Source organism: Microcaecilia unicolor, chromosome 4, assembly GCF_901765095.1.
Source record: "Microcaecilia unicolor chromosome 4, aMicUni1.1, whole genome shotgun sequence".
Classification (NCBI taxonomy): Eukaryota; Metazoa; Chordata; class Amphibia; order Gymnophiona; family Siphonopidae; genus Microcaecilia; species Microcaecilia unicolor.
Window position 1 is genome coordinate 155,889,326 of NC_044034.1, and position 16,506 is coordinate 155,905,831.

The following is a 16,506-nucleotide window of genomic DNA, read 5'->3' on the forward strand; positions in this document are numbered from 1 at the left end:
CTGGGAGTCCTTGATTGCATGGGAGGAAAAATAGCGGTCGAAAAATCAAACGACTCTGGTGCCAACGAAAAGGCACGAAAAAGGAAAAAAGCCACGCGACCGGTGGCCTAAAGACAGCCGTGACCGGAAGAAAGGAAACTTAAAAACGGGGAAAAAAAACTAAGAAAATAAGGTTCTCTTTTTTTTTTTTTTTAAGTTTGAATGAGGAGAAAAAAGGTAGCAAAAGCCACAACCGGAGCGCGTAAACGCGATGAAAAAATGTCTCCTGGGCCACAAAACGCGAGGAGCGGCAGAAAAACAACCCCTCTTTGCGAAGCGGAAAAAAGGAACAGGGAAGCTCGCAGGCGGGAAGTCACTCGCGCATGCGCGGTGCATTGTCCCTGCGCCTGTCGCGCTGCTTCTAGAAGCTTTAAAATTTTTTCTTTAAAATTCCGGAGCTCCTGGGCGGGCCGTCGTGGATGACGGCCCATGCGTGATGATGTCCAGCCTGCTGTCCTCGGAGAATACCTGCTACAGGTAAGTATCTTCATTATCAGTGCACGCGCTACAGAAAAGACATTTATGGAGCACTGGAAATGGTGTGCGCTCCAGCCAGAAATACCGCCGACAGCCATGTTGGACCAACAGTAGCCAGATAAGCGACAGGTAAGCCCGCGTTGGGCTTACCGCCACTTTGTAAAAGACTCTCATAAATTTTAGAAATGCCCACGCCCCGCCCAAAAGCATGCCCCCTTTTCAACTATGTGACTTAGAATTTACGCACACCATGTTACAGAATATGCTTAGCAATTTGTGCAGGTAAATCTTAATGCCAGTTCCGATAATCCAGTTGACAGCACTGATTAGCTAGTTAACCGATTAAGTTACACACCTTGTTATAGAATACACTTCAATTTCTACGCGGAAATTAAGGCGCGATATATAGAATCCAACTGCTAGCATCCAGATTTAGGACTCATAATTTCAGGGATCCAGAAGGAGGCTTACTGCATGGCTTCCAGCCTAAGACCGTTGCTGTAATGATCAGATTACGGGAGAGATCTGAAGTAGGGGAAAATTCCCCAGTTAATTATAAATGAATGCTCATAACACCAGATCTCAGCCCTAGTTCCAGCTGAGTGGTAGGTATGAAAGAGCAGGGGGAAACTGCCAGCTAAATCCACCCTTCAAAGAAAACAAAACCCTTAAAAGATATATGGGTCTTTTTACTAAGCGGTGGTAAAAAAAAATGGCCTGCAGTAGTGAGGGCGTGTTTTTAGATAGAAACAGAGAAATGTTACAGCAGATAAGGGCCAAATGGCCCTTCCAGTCTGCCCATCCTCAGTAACCACTAACTCTTCCTTTCCTAAGGGATCCCACATGTCTGTCCTATGCTTTCTTAAATTCTGACAGTCCTTATCTCCACAGCCTCAACCGGGAGGCCATTCCATGCATCCACCACTCTTTCGGTGAAAGAATATTTTCTTAGATTCCTCCTAAGTCTATTTCCTCTTATCTTCATTTAATGCCCTCTCATTCCAGCGTTTTCCTTCATTTGAAAAAGGGGAAATGGGACTTGATATACCGCCTTTTTGAGGTATTTTGCTACTACATTCAAAGCGGTTTACATATATACAGGTACTTATTTTGTACCTGGGGCAGTGGAGGGTTAAGTGACTTGCCCACAATCACAAGGAGCTGCAGTGGGAATCAAACCCAGTTCCCCAGGATCAAAGTCCGCTGCAACTAACCACTAGGCTACTCCTCCACTCACGTCCTGTATATTGAATGCCACTGAGGTATTTAAATGTCTCTATCATATCCCCTCTCTCTCACCTCTCTTCCAGCATATACATGTTGAGGTTCCTAAGCCTGTCCTATATGTTTTAACGACAGAGAACACTTACTAATTTTGTAGCCACCTGTGGACCTACTTCATCCTGTTTATATCTTTCCATAGGTGCGGTCTCCAGAATTGCGTGCAGTACTCTAAATGGGGCCTCACCAGAGACTTATACAGGGCTCTATCATCTCTTTTTTTCTGCTGATCATCCTCTCCTTATGCAGCCAAGCAGCCTTCTGGCTTTGGACCGGTCGCCATTTCTACCTGTTTGGCCACCTTAAGGTCATCAGACATAATACCCCCCCCCCCCCCCCCCAAGGTCCTGCTCTTTCGAACACAGAAGCACTTCAACCTCCTATACTGTACCACTCCCTTGGATTCTTGTACCCCAAGTGCTTGACCCTACATTTCTTAGCATTAAATCTTAGTTGCCAATTATCAGACCATTTTCAAGCTGCATTAGATCCTTCTTCATACCAACCACACCCCCGGGGTGTCCACTCTATTGCACAATTTGGTATCAGCCGCAAAGAGACAAACCTTACCAGAAAGTCCTTCCGCAATATCACTCACAAAGATATTAAAAAGAATGAGCACTGGGCCATTTTTTTTACCGTGGCTGGGGAAAAAAAGGCTCTTTTTAATGGGGCAGTAAATGGCCATGTGCTAAAATTAAAAGTAGCACATGACTATTTACTGCCTGAGCCTTACCGCCACCCATTGACCTAGTTGATAAGGGCTCACATGCTTCAAACACGATACTTATGCAGCTGCACGCCACTGACGGTCTTGTTAGGGAGCATTCTGGAGCTGTTTCAAGTTGAATTTTAAAGTTTTACAGACGTCTTTTCAACTTAAGAGGTGGTAAAAAGAGTTCTGCTTCTCTGCTGAATGCCATTTCCTTCAGAGTTTGAGAATCTGTGTGTATTGCAACCCTGTGGCTGGACATCTGTTACTCCAAAGGGCTTTTACTTGGGCATCTCTGCCAAAATCGCTTCAGAAATAAACAAAAGGGATTCCTGTGCTGCATGTGTATCTACTGTCTTTTGGTGACAGGCCCTTGTTGGTGCAGAAATATCGGAGATTGAGCAAGGTATACTTTACTTAAAGGGCAAATGTGTACTGTACACCTGCAATTTACACATCCCTTACACAAGTACATAAGTATTACCATACTGGACAGACCAAAGGTCCATCAAGCCCAGCATCCTGTTTTCCAACAGTGGCCAATTCCAGGTCACAAATACCTGGCAAGATCCCAAAAAAGTATAAAACATTTTATACTGCTTATTCCCTAGAAATAGTGGATTTTCCCATCCATTTCATAATGCTCTATGAACGTTTCCTTTAGGAAGCCGTCCAAACCTTTTTGAAACTCTGCTAAGCTAACCGCCTTTACCACATTCTCTGGCAATTGAATTCCAGAGTTTAATTACAGTGTTGATGAAGAAACATTTTCTTTGATTCATTAAAATTTGCTACTTTGTAGCTTCATCACATGCCCCCTAGTCCTAGTATTTTGGAAAGCGTAAACAGACGCTTCATGTCTACCCGTTCACTCATTATTTTATAGACCTCTAGCATATCTCCCCTCAGCCGCCTTTTCTCCAAACTGAAGAGCCCTAGCCGCTTTAGCCTTTCCTCATAGGGAAGTCGTCCCATCCCCTTTATCATTTTCGTCGCCCCTTCTCTGCACCGTTTCTAATTCCACTATATCTTTTTGAGATGCGGCGACCAGAATTGGAACAATATTTCGAGGTGCGGGTCGCACCATGGAGCGATACAAAGGCATTATAACGTCCCTCATTTTGGTTTTTCCATTCTTTCCCTAATAATATCCAACATTCTATTGCTTTCTTAGCCGTTGCAGCTGAGCAGAGCATTTCAACGTATCATCAACGACTACGCCTAGATCCCTTTCTTGGTCGTGACTCCTAATGTGTAACCTTGCATGACGTAGCTGTATGCGTACAGAATACTGTCACGTGTGCGAGTGTACACTTAACAGCGAAAGTAACAGCAAAGCACCTAAACACTATTTTATAACAGCAAATGTGTGTAAATGTCATGATGCGGTGGTGGTGGGGGGGAGAAATTAGTAACCTAGTAGATGACGACAGATAAAAACCTGTATGGTCCATCCAGTGTGCCCAACAAGATATACTCTTTACATAAGGTATGATGTGATACATCATATGTATGCCTGATCTTGATTTGTCCTTGCCATTTTCAGGGCATAGACTGTAGAAGGCTGTCTGGCACTGGCCTTGTTCTAAAATTTCTGAAGGTGTGTCAAAGACCCTGAAAAGCTCCACTCCAGCCCATCCAAATCTATTCAGCCATGATCAGGGCACAGACTGTAGAAGTCTGCCCAGCACTGGCTCTCCTACCTAATCTCTGCTAAGCTTCTTTGGATCCGATCCTTCTAAATAGGAATCCTTTGTGTTTATCCCATGCATTTTTGAATTCTGTTACCTTTTGCATCTCTACCTCCTCCTGCGGGAGGGTATTCCAGGTATCTACCACCCTCTCGGTGAAAAAATATTTCCTTACATTATTCCTGAGTCGGCCCTCTTTCAACCTCAATTCATTGAAAAAAAAAAAAAAAAAAACCTCTACTAGTAAGACAAATATTCAGCCGTGTAGTCAACAGGATTTGAACCTTCGCGGGGAGACCCCAGTGGATTTCTAGCCCATCACCTTAAACACTCGGCCATGACTACCACTATTAATTGAACTAACAAATGGGCTTTAAGTGCTGTTTATAAAGGGTAGGTGCCATTTTTAGAACAGTGCTTAGCATTGATTCCTGAGCCCAGCTCTGGGTGCCAGACTTATGCCTGTTGAAATCCGGTATAATGGGCTTTCATCCTGGTGACCTGGATTCGATACCCACCGCAGTTCCTTGTGATCCTGGGCTTTAAAAAACCTGGCTATTCGAACAAGCATTTGATTTAGTGGGAGGAGTGAGGGTGTGTGGCATCATTTTCACGATTGACCTCCTTTCCCTGTATCTCTTTGTCTTCCTTACCCTCTTGGTCTATTCTGCTGTCTTTTGTTGTGTGCTTGATTCTTTCCTATTGATAAATTGGAGTTCCTTTCAACATTTTTAATTTTTATTATTGTTTTAGACTGTAAACCACCCTGGTCTGCGAGTCAGTTTGGGCGGTATAGTAAGTTTTAAATAAATGAAATATGATCCTTCACTCAAAGCTGTTCGATTTTTCTTTGGGGCTGATATTCAGACCACCGCAGTTAGACCGGCTACTCCTGCGGTTGGAGTTGAGACCAGATATTCATGCTGGGCCATTTCTGGTGACTGGCTTTGAATATCCAGTTTATTTTTGGCCAATTTAAAGATATCCCTTGTTTTCATGCAGCCAAATATTGCCACTAAACTGGCTTTAAAAATCCGACGGATAGCCGTTATATCAGGCAGTATAACCGCTAGCTGCTAACTGGGGATATTCAGCGGTAGCCGGTTATCTCTCCCCCCCCCCCCCCCCCCCCCCCCCCACTGAATGTCAGTGGATAGCTGGTTAAGCTCTATTGACCTGGTGAGCAGCCGTTCTGGCCAGTTAAATAGCGCTGAATATGTTTTCCTTTCTTATATCTCTGTGCCCATTCATTCCAGTGACTGTCCTCAGCTGAGGACCCATAGTTTGCAGCTGTCTCAGGAACATGGTCTAAGATGAGCCCAGGTCAAGTTTTAAGCTTATTATACTGGATATACCATCATTTGGAAGATTATCATCTAGGTGGGTTTACAGTCAATATAAAATTTAAAGTAAGAGAACAAAAAGAAATATAATAAATTAGGTAAATTTAAAAGAAGGGAGTTTAGATTGCATGTCCACAGTCTTTTAGCTGTGTACACTGTCATAGTGGCACAAACCTAAGCAATCAAGAGTCGAAAAGTCTTATTAAAAAAGTAGATTTGTAATCCTAGTTCAAATTCTTTCAAATAAAGGGTCTGGCCACTTGGAGGAGTATTTTCAAAGCACTTAGACTTACAAAGTTAAATTTGGACATTTTACAAAGACGTCCAAATTCCGCAGCGGGAAGAAGGTCATTTTTGAAAAAGATTGGACGTCCATCTTTTGTGTTCGAAAATACCATGGACGTTTTGCGATTTGGACGTTTTTGATTTTCGGCCATTTTCGAACACAAAGACGTCCAAGTCTAAAACGTCCAAAATCAAGCCATTTGGATGTGGGAGGAGCCAGCATTTGTAGTAGACTGGTCCCCATGACATGCCAGGATAGCAGTCAGGCACCCTAGGGGGCACTGCAGTGGACTTCATAAAATCTCCCAGGTACACATCTGACCATTGCTCCCATACCTTGTGTGCTGAGCCCCCAAAACCCACTTCCCCCAACTGTACACCACTACCATAGCCCTTAAGGGTGAAGGGGGCACCTATATGTGGGTACAGTGGGTTTGTGGTGGGTTTTGGAGGGCTCGCTGTTTCCTCCACAAGTGTAACAGGTAGTGGGGTATGGGCCTGGGTCCACCTGTCTGAAGTGCACTGCACCCACTACTAAACTACTCCAGGCACCTGCATGCTGCTGTAATGCACCTGAGTATGACATCTGAGGCTGGCATAGAGGCTGGCAAATAATGTTTTTCATCACAATTTTTGGAGTTGGGAGGGGGTTAGTGACCACTGGAGGAGTCAGGGGAGGTCATCCCTGATTCCCTCCAGTGGTCATTTGGGGTACCTTTTTGTGCCTTATTCGTAATAAAAACAGGTCTAGCTCAAAACGTCCAAGTTTTAGTGCTGGACGTCTTTGCTTTTTTCCATTATGTCTCAAAGACATCCGAGTCTTAGGAACGCCCAAGCCCGTGATACGCCCCCTTGAGATTTGGACGTCCTTCTGACAGACTTCAGAGAAAGACGTCCCAAATCGGGTTTTGATTATACCAATTTGGACATCTCTGTGAGATGGACGTCCAAATTCCAATTTATGTCACTTTTTGGACGTCTGTCTCTTTCGAAAATGAGTCTGATAGTAACCTATGGAACTTTGAGAGTCGCAGGGGCCCATTTACTAAGATGTGGTACAGCTAACGCATGGGTAGCGCATGCTAAATCAATACTACCGTTGGGGAAGTGCTGGCACTCGGTGGTAATTTCAAAGTTGGCACATGCTGTTTACCACGGGGTTATTCCCAGTGATAATCGGCAGCGTGGCCACATTGGCGCACGCTGCAGGATTACTGTACGAGTAGCGCGTGAGCGCTTACTGCTAGGTCAATATGTGGCAGTAAGGGCTCAGACGGTAAATAGCCGTGCACTAAAATTAAAAGTAGCGCATGGCTATTACTGCCCCAGTAAAAAACAGCTTTTTTTTTCCCAGCCATGGTAAAAAGTGGCCCAGCACATGCCAATTTCATGTGTCCAAACTACTGCAGGCCACTTTTTACTATAGCTTAGTAAAAGGGCCCCACAGTGCTTTGAAAATGAGCCCTTTGGTGTTGCTGTTCAGCAATGGCAAAGGAGTAACCTAATGGTTAGAGTGGGGGCAGGAAAGCCACAGTTTAAATCCCACTGTGACACTGAGTGACCTTGTGTCTCAGTTAACTTATGCTATGGATGTTTTATAATCTGCAATATTTCCTAATAGGATTCAGCGTAGATCACAATTAAAAGAAGCACCCGCAAGTGGGAGGAATTGTAAAACAACAATTTAAAAAAACCTCTAACAAATCTTGATCAATTTCAGAAAATAGAGACGTTTTTAAACATTTTTACAAAATAAAAAATAAGATTAGGAACTTCTAGTTTGGATTGGGAAACAATTCTAGATTTTAACACCCAAATACTTAAAGGAGGATTCAAAATATATTTTTAATTTAACTCCTTTAAAACTAGGAAATGCAAAGGTTAAAGTCTTAGTGTCCTTCCAAACTTCAATATCCCACAATAATTTATGATTCCTATTGAAATTTGTCCTGTTAGGGACTTGAAAACCATACAGGCAATCTTAATATCTATTTGTGACTTAACCAGAAGCCAGTGAGTGAAGCTTTCTGAGAAGTGGAGAAGCCCTCTCAAACCTTTTCACTCCAAAAATCAACCTTGCTGCTGTATTCTGAAATAATTGCAATCTCTTTAACAGCGTCGCAGAGATTACTCCATACAAGGAATTACAATAGTCCAAATATAGCAGCAGTTATAGATTTAGGAGCCCTTTTACTAAGCCGCATAGGCACCTACGTGTGCCCACACGCGTCAATTTTGAGTTACCACCCGGCTACTGCATGGCCTTTGCGGTAATTTCATTCTTGACACACATCCGCTATATGCGCCGGAAATCGACATTTTACGTGTGTAGACTGTTACCGTGTGAGACCTTACCACTAGGTTAATGGCCAGCGGTAAGGTCTCAGACCCAAAATGGACGCGCAGCAATTTTCATTTTGCTGCATGTCCGTTTTCGGTAAAAATATTAAAAAAGGCATTTTTTTACAGGTGCGCTGAAAAATGATTCTGTGCGCGCCCAGAACATGCATCCACACTGTCGCAAGCCATTTTTCAGCGCGCCTTTGTAAAAGGGCCCCTTACATTGTTAGCCCTCTGGAGCAGGGAAATACCTATTGTACCTGAATGTAACAAAAGGGGGGAGGAAGTCCTAAATTCAAAATCCTTGCCCATCCCCTCCTGGGTCTAGATTCCCAGATGGGTAGAGTTAGTACTGGGTTTGGGACTCTAACCTGATTCATGCTGCATTTTACAGAAATTGGCCATTGTGACAGCCCAATGATATGTTGCTAGTGTAATGGAGAGGCAATTACATTATTATTCAATTTTATCTGATCAGTTTTTTTCCAACATTGGAATAAAATCAAGCTAACCCTATCCAACAGGATTTACTGCCCCATTCATGCTGGAGTTTTGGGTGTGACCTTCAATCCCCTTATACCTGATCAAATTTGTCAGCAGCCATTCTGAACCATCATAGTTTGCCTCCCCGTCACACAGTTGAAAGACGTAGGTAACTTAGTAAATGACGGCAGATGAAGACCTGCACGGTCCTTCTGGTCTGCCCGACAGTCACATTCATTATCAAATTGTTATTGAACCAGTAGTAGTACTACAACATTTTATTCGCTAAGTTCCACTTTTACGATGTCTTCCCCTCCCCCACTGAGATATAGACGACCCGCACTCATAGCATACAATATGAATGTGGTTTAAAATGTGCGTACTCTATCCTGATCTGTCCTTGCCATTTTTCAGGGCTCAGTCCATAAAAAAGTCTGCTGTGCACTTCCCAAACTCCAGCCCATCCTGATCTGTCTTGCCATATATGGGATACAGATCGTAGAAGACTGTCCGGCATTGTCCTCACATTCCAACTACTGGACTTGCCACCAAAGCCCTCTCCAGCACATCGTAATCTGTCTTGCCCTATATGGGACACTTGGCTCTCGGCAGTAATTTTCGGCAGGTCATCGATCTGGAATGTCTTCAAGTTTGCTTTCTTTCCCAGATCACAGTTGGAGTAGATGCTGGAAACTGCCGCTGACCCTGAATTGATTTTTTTTTTCTTTGATTAGTATTACAGGTAACAAATGTTTTTTAACCACAGTTTAATTATTTATACGGAATGGATCAGAGAGCACATATCTGCCCTAGATAAGCAGTTCATCAAACTGTTTGAATACAGTTGTATTCATATTTGCCACTACGAGAAAAACTACACTGGCTACCAATCAAAGAACGCATTGCATTCAAAATCTGCACCATCCTATATAATAATTCTCACCTCCAACAGGATGTGCCTGGGACCGTGCCTGCCGGAAGTGGTCTGCTAGGCAGGCACGCACTGACGTCAGTGACAGACAATTTGGCAAAGCAAAACAATCTGAGTGCTGGCCATTAGGACACAGGGTTGATAGGAGAGTTTTAAAAGACTGAAGGAACTGAAAGTGTTAAATGGGGGGGAGGGGGGGAGTTCTGAACGACTGAAAGACATGAACATTTGGGAAAGGAAAACAATCTGAATGCTGGCCATTAGGACACAGGGTAGATAGGAGAGTTTTAAAAGACTGAAGGAAGCGGGGGGGGGGGCAAGTTCTGAATGAATGAAAGAAATGAAAATTTACGAGAGGAACACAATCAGAATGCCGGGCATTTGGACACAGGGTAGATAGGACACTTAAAAAAAAAATGAAGGACGTGAAAGTGTTACATCTTGGGGGAGGGGTGAGGATTAAACCAGTGGGGTATCCGGATACTGGGCGTTAGGGCCACGGGGGTACATAGACTTTTGAAAGCCTTAAGGAACCCAAAGTGTGGGAAGGAGGAGGAAAAGGAGGGGAGGGAACGGGGTGAGGGGCATTAGGAACAGGGGAGGGGGCCCTGCCACACACTCTCATTCTCACACACACACTGTCACACACCCGCACATTCACTCTGGCTCTCTCTCTCAAATATACACACTCCCAGGAAAACCTTGCTAGCACCCGTTTCATTCGTTCCAGAAACGAGCCTTTTTTACTAGTGGTTCATAAAATCATCTACGGTGATACCCCGGGATACATGACAGACTTCATAGACCTTCCAACCAGAAACACATCAAGAGCAACACGAACATACCTAAATCTCCATCACCCAAGCTGCAAAGGACTCAAATACAAATCAACCTATTCATTCAGCTTTTCCTATATAAGCACACAACTATGGAACGCATTACCAAGCACCGTGAAAACAACAAACAACCACCAAAAATTCCAGAAACTACTAAAAACCAACCTGTTCAAAAAGGCATACCCTAATGACCCAACTTAAATGCCTTAACCCTGCAACACAATGAAACCAAAGCTCGTACTAGACATAACTTAACTCTTCCCCTTACGATTCACTAATGTGTCTGTAACACATGAACTGTACTCTACTGCAACATCACTCTGTATCAGGGGCGTATCTAGACCTGACATTTTGAGGGGGGCCAGAGTTAAAATGGGGGGACACTAACCCCACATCACCCAGCATCGAGTTCACTCTGCAGTTCCCATAGTTCCACAACCCACACAACACCAGCCCAACCCAGCATCACTTCACCAGTGTGCCCAAAGTATTTTGTTTTGTTTTGGGTTTTTTTGTTTTTTTTTTACCTGGAGAGTCTGGATTCTCAGTCTGGACTCTGGAGTGGACAGCAGACAGGGCAGTGTGGAGCCTGGAGTACTACTGGTGCTGCTGCTGCAGTGATAGGCAGGCTAGGCAGTGGATGGTGGCTCTGGTCGGTGGTGGGCTCTTCAGTGCTCCAGTCCTCCTCCTCTGGTGAGTGGTAACTGGTTGGCGCAAAGTTCGCGAACCTGAAGTTGTGAGGTGGGTCACGGTGAGCAGCCATCCAGGGCAGCAGTGAGGCACAACGAGGTGGTGAGTAGTGGGAAGAATTGTGGAGTCAGATGGCCGTTGACCTGGACCGGACTAAATCAGGCCAGACTTCAGCGGGAAGGACCGTGTGGACGTCACTTCGTCACAGAAACAAGTGCGTGGCCGTGTTGCTGATCTGCAAGGGCGGGCTTCTGTTTCTGTGAGTCTGACGTCATGCAGGACATCAGACTCACAGAAGCGAAGCCTGCCCTTGCAGATCCGCGCCGGAAAACAGGACTTGTTCGGCTGGCGGCGGCAGGGAGGGCGGTCGAAGGTGTTGGCGGTAGGGGGGTCCAGGGCCAAATCTAGGGGGGGCCCAGGCCCCCCGTGGTCCCATGCAGATACGCCCCTGCTCTGTATTTGCTCATACCGGTATTGGCGATCGCCCGTACGGTACTATGTAAGCCACATTGAGCCTGTAAATAGGTGGGAAAATGTGGGATACAAATGTAACAAATAAATAAAATCTACCTCTGGCTTCTGTTAAGCCTTTCAGGTGTCTATGCACTACATTTTAACACAATAAAACATTTCCAAAGAGAAGCTTTGGGCACTTTTATAACTTTCCCTACTATGGAACTTTCCTGTTTATATAATTGCTTCAGTTTTTCATTAAGCATATGGCTTTCATTTAACTGGATTGGTCTGAGTTATTTTCTTGTTACTGTCTTCCCATAATGAACGCCACTTTTAACGGATGGATTATTGTGACCAATTTCTCAAGCTGAATAAATTAGAAGCCTTTTCCCTCTGGTTATGAAGGATTGAAAGCCCGTTGAAGTAACTTTTTATAGTCTTTGCTAGTGGAGTTTTTAAAAATTGTTTTATGAAGAAAAGGATAGCTTCCAGAGAGTTTAGTTTAGTATAATCACGTTCTATATCGCCTTTCATTTGGCACAGCAGAGTGGTTTACAATCAAATAATAAAAACAAGCAGCAATTTACGATCAATAATAAAACAAAGCAGCAGTTTACCATCAAACTAATAAAACTTAGAGGCATACATTTTGAGAAAAAGTAGAAAGAGCTGAAAGAACCGGACTACAGATAAGTACAAAGAGCTGAGAAAATATGCTCTCTTAATATGAGAGGATGTGTACAAGATGCAGGACAGTCTTTAAGTAACAAACACCAAGCAGTATAACTAGGCCTTCAGGATGATTTGAAATGAGGAGAATGATGCATAGCCCTCTGCAACATTAAATTTCAGAGGACAGGAATAAAGTAAATAAAAGCTGATCAGTGATTGGTTGATAGAGAAAGATATAAAAACATAATCAAATCTAATCAAACCTTTGATGGTGGAGGAATAGTTAAATGCTGGAGTGTAGCAGATCTCAAGGTCCAGAGGGAACAGAATATGGTACCAAGAGATTGGTGACGTACTAATTTAGTGTTACAAAATAGAGTGCTCGAAAAGTCAAAATAAGAACGTTAATAGACCACCTCCTGCCATTTTGAATTTGATTTTCAGTGGTAGTGAACAAACAGAGAAGTCACATTATAAAATTTACTTAAGTGGGTAAATAACTTGATAAATGTATTTCAAATTAGTTATAGACAATTTTTTAAAGAAACAATCGGTAGACTGTGGAGCAGGGTGTTGCTATAAAATAATCAATGAAGCACAAGAGCATGGAAGAGGACTTGTATGTCCTTTAGGTTAAACAAACAAACAAACAAGAAAGGCTGGAGGAGATGTATTTTGCATAAAAAGAAACAGATTCCCAAACCCAGCCTCAGCCATGACTTAGAAGCTCAGATGTGAGTTCAGTTCAATCTTCATTGTCTCCGCAGGGTAATGGGGTTATCTTGAATGGTCTCCTAAGAGTCAGAGTTGAAGCTGGCAAGGCCTGAAATTGCTCACCACTGGAGATGGTGGAGGTCAGCACTGTGATAGATTTTGAGATGGATTTGAAGGGTGGGGATAAAAGAGAGAGGGGAGATTTTTGTGTCTCAATTCTTATGGGAATTTATATGTACATGTATTCAAAGTGGGCAAATCTCAGCTAGGCAGACTGTGTGAGCCATTTTGGTCTTTATCTACCATCATTCACTATGTTACTATGTATTAGATGGAAGGGATAAAATAGATGCAAGTAAGGTGCCTGTGTGCTTTTCTATGCAAGTTGGTATCCGTATTCGGTATTTCTTAGCTTTCTGCCACTGATTAGCCTGTTGGAATTTCCAGACTGCTGGAGGTTTGAAGAGACATGTTAGTTGCTGCAATACATTCCTGGCTTTTACACTTTGAAACCCTGACTTCCACTTTTTTAATATTTTTGATATACCAGCTATCGGAGATATAAGCAATTTTTCTCACAAGGTTGGTTGTATAGCAGTGAAGTCTACTATTGCAAAATAGTTTTCAGTTTCCAAATCCGTCTGTTGTAATTTCTGTAGTATAAAAAGTAGTAGCTAACAAGTAGGGATGGGCACGTAGAACATTTTTATGTCAATTTCATTTGTAATTTTTTTTTCTTTTCCAATGAATGTCCTTAATAGTTCACACTCTTCCTTAAGAGTATGAACTACATGAACATACCACCGGATTCTGTATGTTACCCAAAGTTGGGCGAGCAAGTTTGGGTGTGGATTGCAGATCTCCATGCAAACTAATTAACTAATTGGGTGATAAGCACTTAATTGGCAGTAATTAGGAATTACACGTGTATGTGACATACACCCTGTTCTTTAAAATGCTCGTCTAAGTTTCATAGCATGGAACTTGAAAGGAGCTGTGGCCATGGGAGGGACATGGGCGGGTTAGGGGAATTCCCGGAATTTAGGTGTGATGTTATAGAATACTACCTGCATTTGTGCGCCTAACTGCTATCAGTTTGGTGCAAGCATTTACACCAGCATTTGGCAGGCATAAATGCTTGCGCCGAAAGTTAGACGCAAGATGTGCACTAAGCTAATGTTCTATAAAGGTGTTCCTCACAGACCATCCTTTACAGAATACTACCTTTAGCTTAGATCATCTTGGCACCTAACTTTAGACACTGTTTATTGAATTTCCCCCTTAGTGTGTACTCTTTCCTGATAGGCTCTGAATGTGAAATAGCTTGCACATGCGCCCTAAGGGGGTAAAGTGTATGCAGTATGTGCAGAGAGGATGCACTGTTAACCCGCAGATGACATTCACAAACAACAGCCCATCCGTACTAGCAAGTGAAGCTAACGTCAAATGGCATGTCTCAATCTGTTTTCTTTTGTTGTGCTTTCATCAGTTTTTAATGAGCGGTCTGCTCATACAACGTGTAATTACAACAGTCTTAAACATTGACCTTAGGCCAAATGCTGTTTTTAAAAAACAGTACATTAAAAAAAAAACCTCTGTTTCTATCCGCCCTCAAAACACAGATACATTTAGACTAGTTTTTTTTAAATTTCCTAATTAATTATATCTGGCCTACTTAACCATGAGGTGTTTTCACCTTTGCTCTGCAAAACTATTAATTGGAACCTTAGTGATCACTAGATGGTGTGATTTAATATTAAAATAGATGTGGAGATGGTTCATTCAACAGTGAAGGATCAGGGCTTTAAAAAAAACTAACTTTGTTCAGATGAGAGATTACCTCAAGGAATTGTCTGGATGGGGACATCTGGAAGAAGTTGAAAAGCAGTGGGCAAAACTGAAAGGAGCTATTGTAAGGGCAACAAACCTTTTTGTAACAAAAGTAATTAAAAGAGGAAAAGGAATATGCTTTGGTGCTCAAGAGTAGTAGCTGAAAAGTTAAGGAAAAAGAGGTTAGCCTGTATAAACTACCAGATATCGCAGAAAGAGGAAGACAGGTGACATTATCTGGAAAAGCTAAGAGAAGCTGGTAGAGTAGTCAGGAAAGCAAAGATGCAAATGGAAGAAAAAATAGCCAATACGGTAAAATGGGAGGGCAAGACATGTTTTAGATAGGTTAGTGATAGGAGGAAGTGAAAAAGTGGCATTGTGAGACTCAAAAGGTGAAGGGGAGGAATATTTAGAAGCTGATAAGTCAGAATTGCTTAACAAATATTTACCTTCTTTGTTTATAGCTGAAGGGCTAGGAACAGGACCACAGAAGACAAGCACAAATAGAAATGGAGGGATGGTAGTCCATGAACGATTTTCAGAGGACTGTGTTCATGAGGAGCTGGCTAAACTAAAGGTGGACAAAGCGATGGGGCTGGATGGCATACATCTGAGAGTACTGAAGGAACTTAGGGACGTTTTGCTGGCTGATATTTTTAATGCTTCTCAAGAGTCGGGAATGGTCCCTGAGGATTGAAATAGAGCAGATGTAGTTCCTCTCCACAAAAGTGGAAGAAAGGAAGAGGGTGGAACTACAGGCTGGTAAATCTGACTTGTGTGGTAAGTAGATTAATGGAAATGGTTTTACAACAGAGTAGTGTAAAGTTTTTAGAATCCAGTGGATTACAGGACCTGAGGCAATATGGTTTCACTAGAGGCAGGTCTTTTCAGACAAATCTGATTGATTTCTTTGACTGGGTGACTAGGTAGTTGGATCGAGGGAGAGCGCTAGATGTGTTTTATTCTGATTTTAGCAAAACCTTTGATGAGTTTCCACACATAAATAAACTGAGTGCTCTTGGTTTAGGCCCTAAAGTGACTGACTGGGTTAGGAACTGATTCAGTGGAAGGCGACAGAAGGTAGTGGGAAATGGAGCTCATTCTGAGGAAAAAGTGGTTACCAGTGGTGTGCCACAAGGTTTGGTTTTTGGGCCTGGTCTTTTAAACATTTTTATAAGTGATATTGCTAAAGGGCTATCTGGTAAGGTTTTCCTCTTTGCGGATGATAACCAAAATCTGCAATAGGGTAGACACCCCTAATGGTGTGGTTAACATGAAGAATGACTTAACGAAGCTAGAGGAATGGTCTGCAATTTGGCAGCTAAGACTTAATGTTAAAAAGTGCAGGGTCATGCATTTGGGCTGCAAAAGCCCAAGGGAACGGTATAGTTTAGGGGGGGTGAAGAATTCTGTGCACGAAAGAGGAGCGGGACTTGGGTGTGATCGTATGTAATGATCTTAAGGTGGCCAAACGGGTAGAAAGGGTGATGCCAAAAGTTAGAAGGATGCCTGGGCGCATAGGGAGAGGAATGGTCAGTGGGAAAAAGGAGGTGATGATGCACTTGTATAAGACTCTGGTGAAACCTCATTTAGAATATTGTGTACAATTCTGGAGACTGGACCTTCAAAAAGATATAAACATGATGGAGTCGGTCCAGAGGGGAGCTACTACAATGGTCAGTGGTTTTTGTCATAAAGCATATGGAGATAGACTTAAAGATCTCAT

General features: G+C 42.9%; 1 protein-coding gene and 1 non-coding gene across 2 annotated transcripts in view; one reads left to right on the forward strand and one right to left on the reverse strand.

Moving 5' to 3' along the window:
- Window positions 1-16,506, forward strand: part of LDLRAD3 (low density lipoprotein receptor class A domain containing 3) — a gene marked incomplete in the record, with an annotated part of 312,626 nt that overhangs the window by 161,890 nt on the left and 134,230 nt on the right.
- TRNAS-AGA lies at window positions 4,464-4,545 on the reverse strand. The gene has a single exon. It is a non-coding gene; the product is annotated as a tRNA-Ser (tRNA).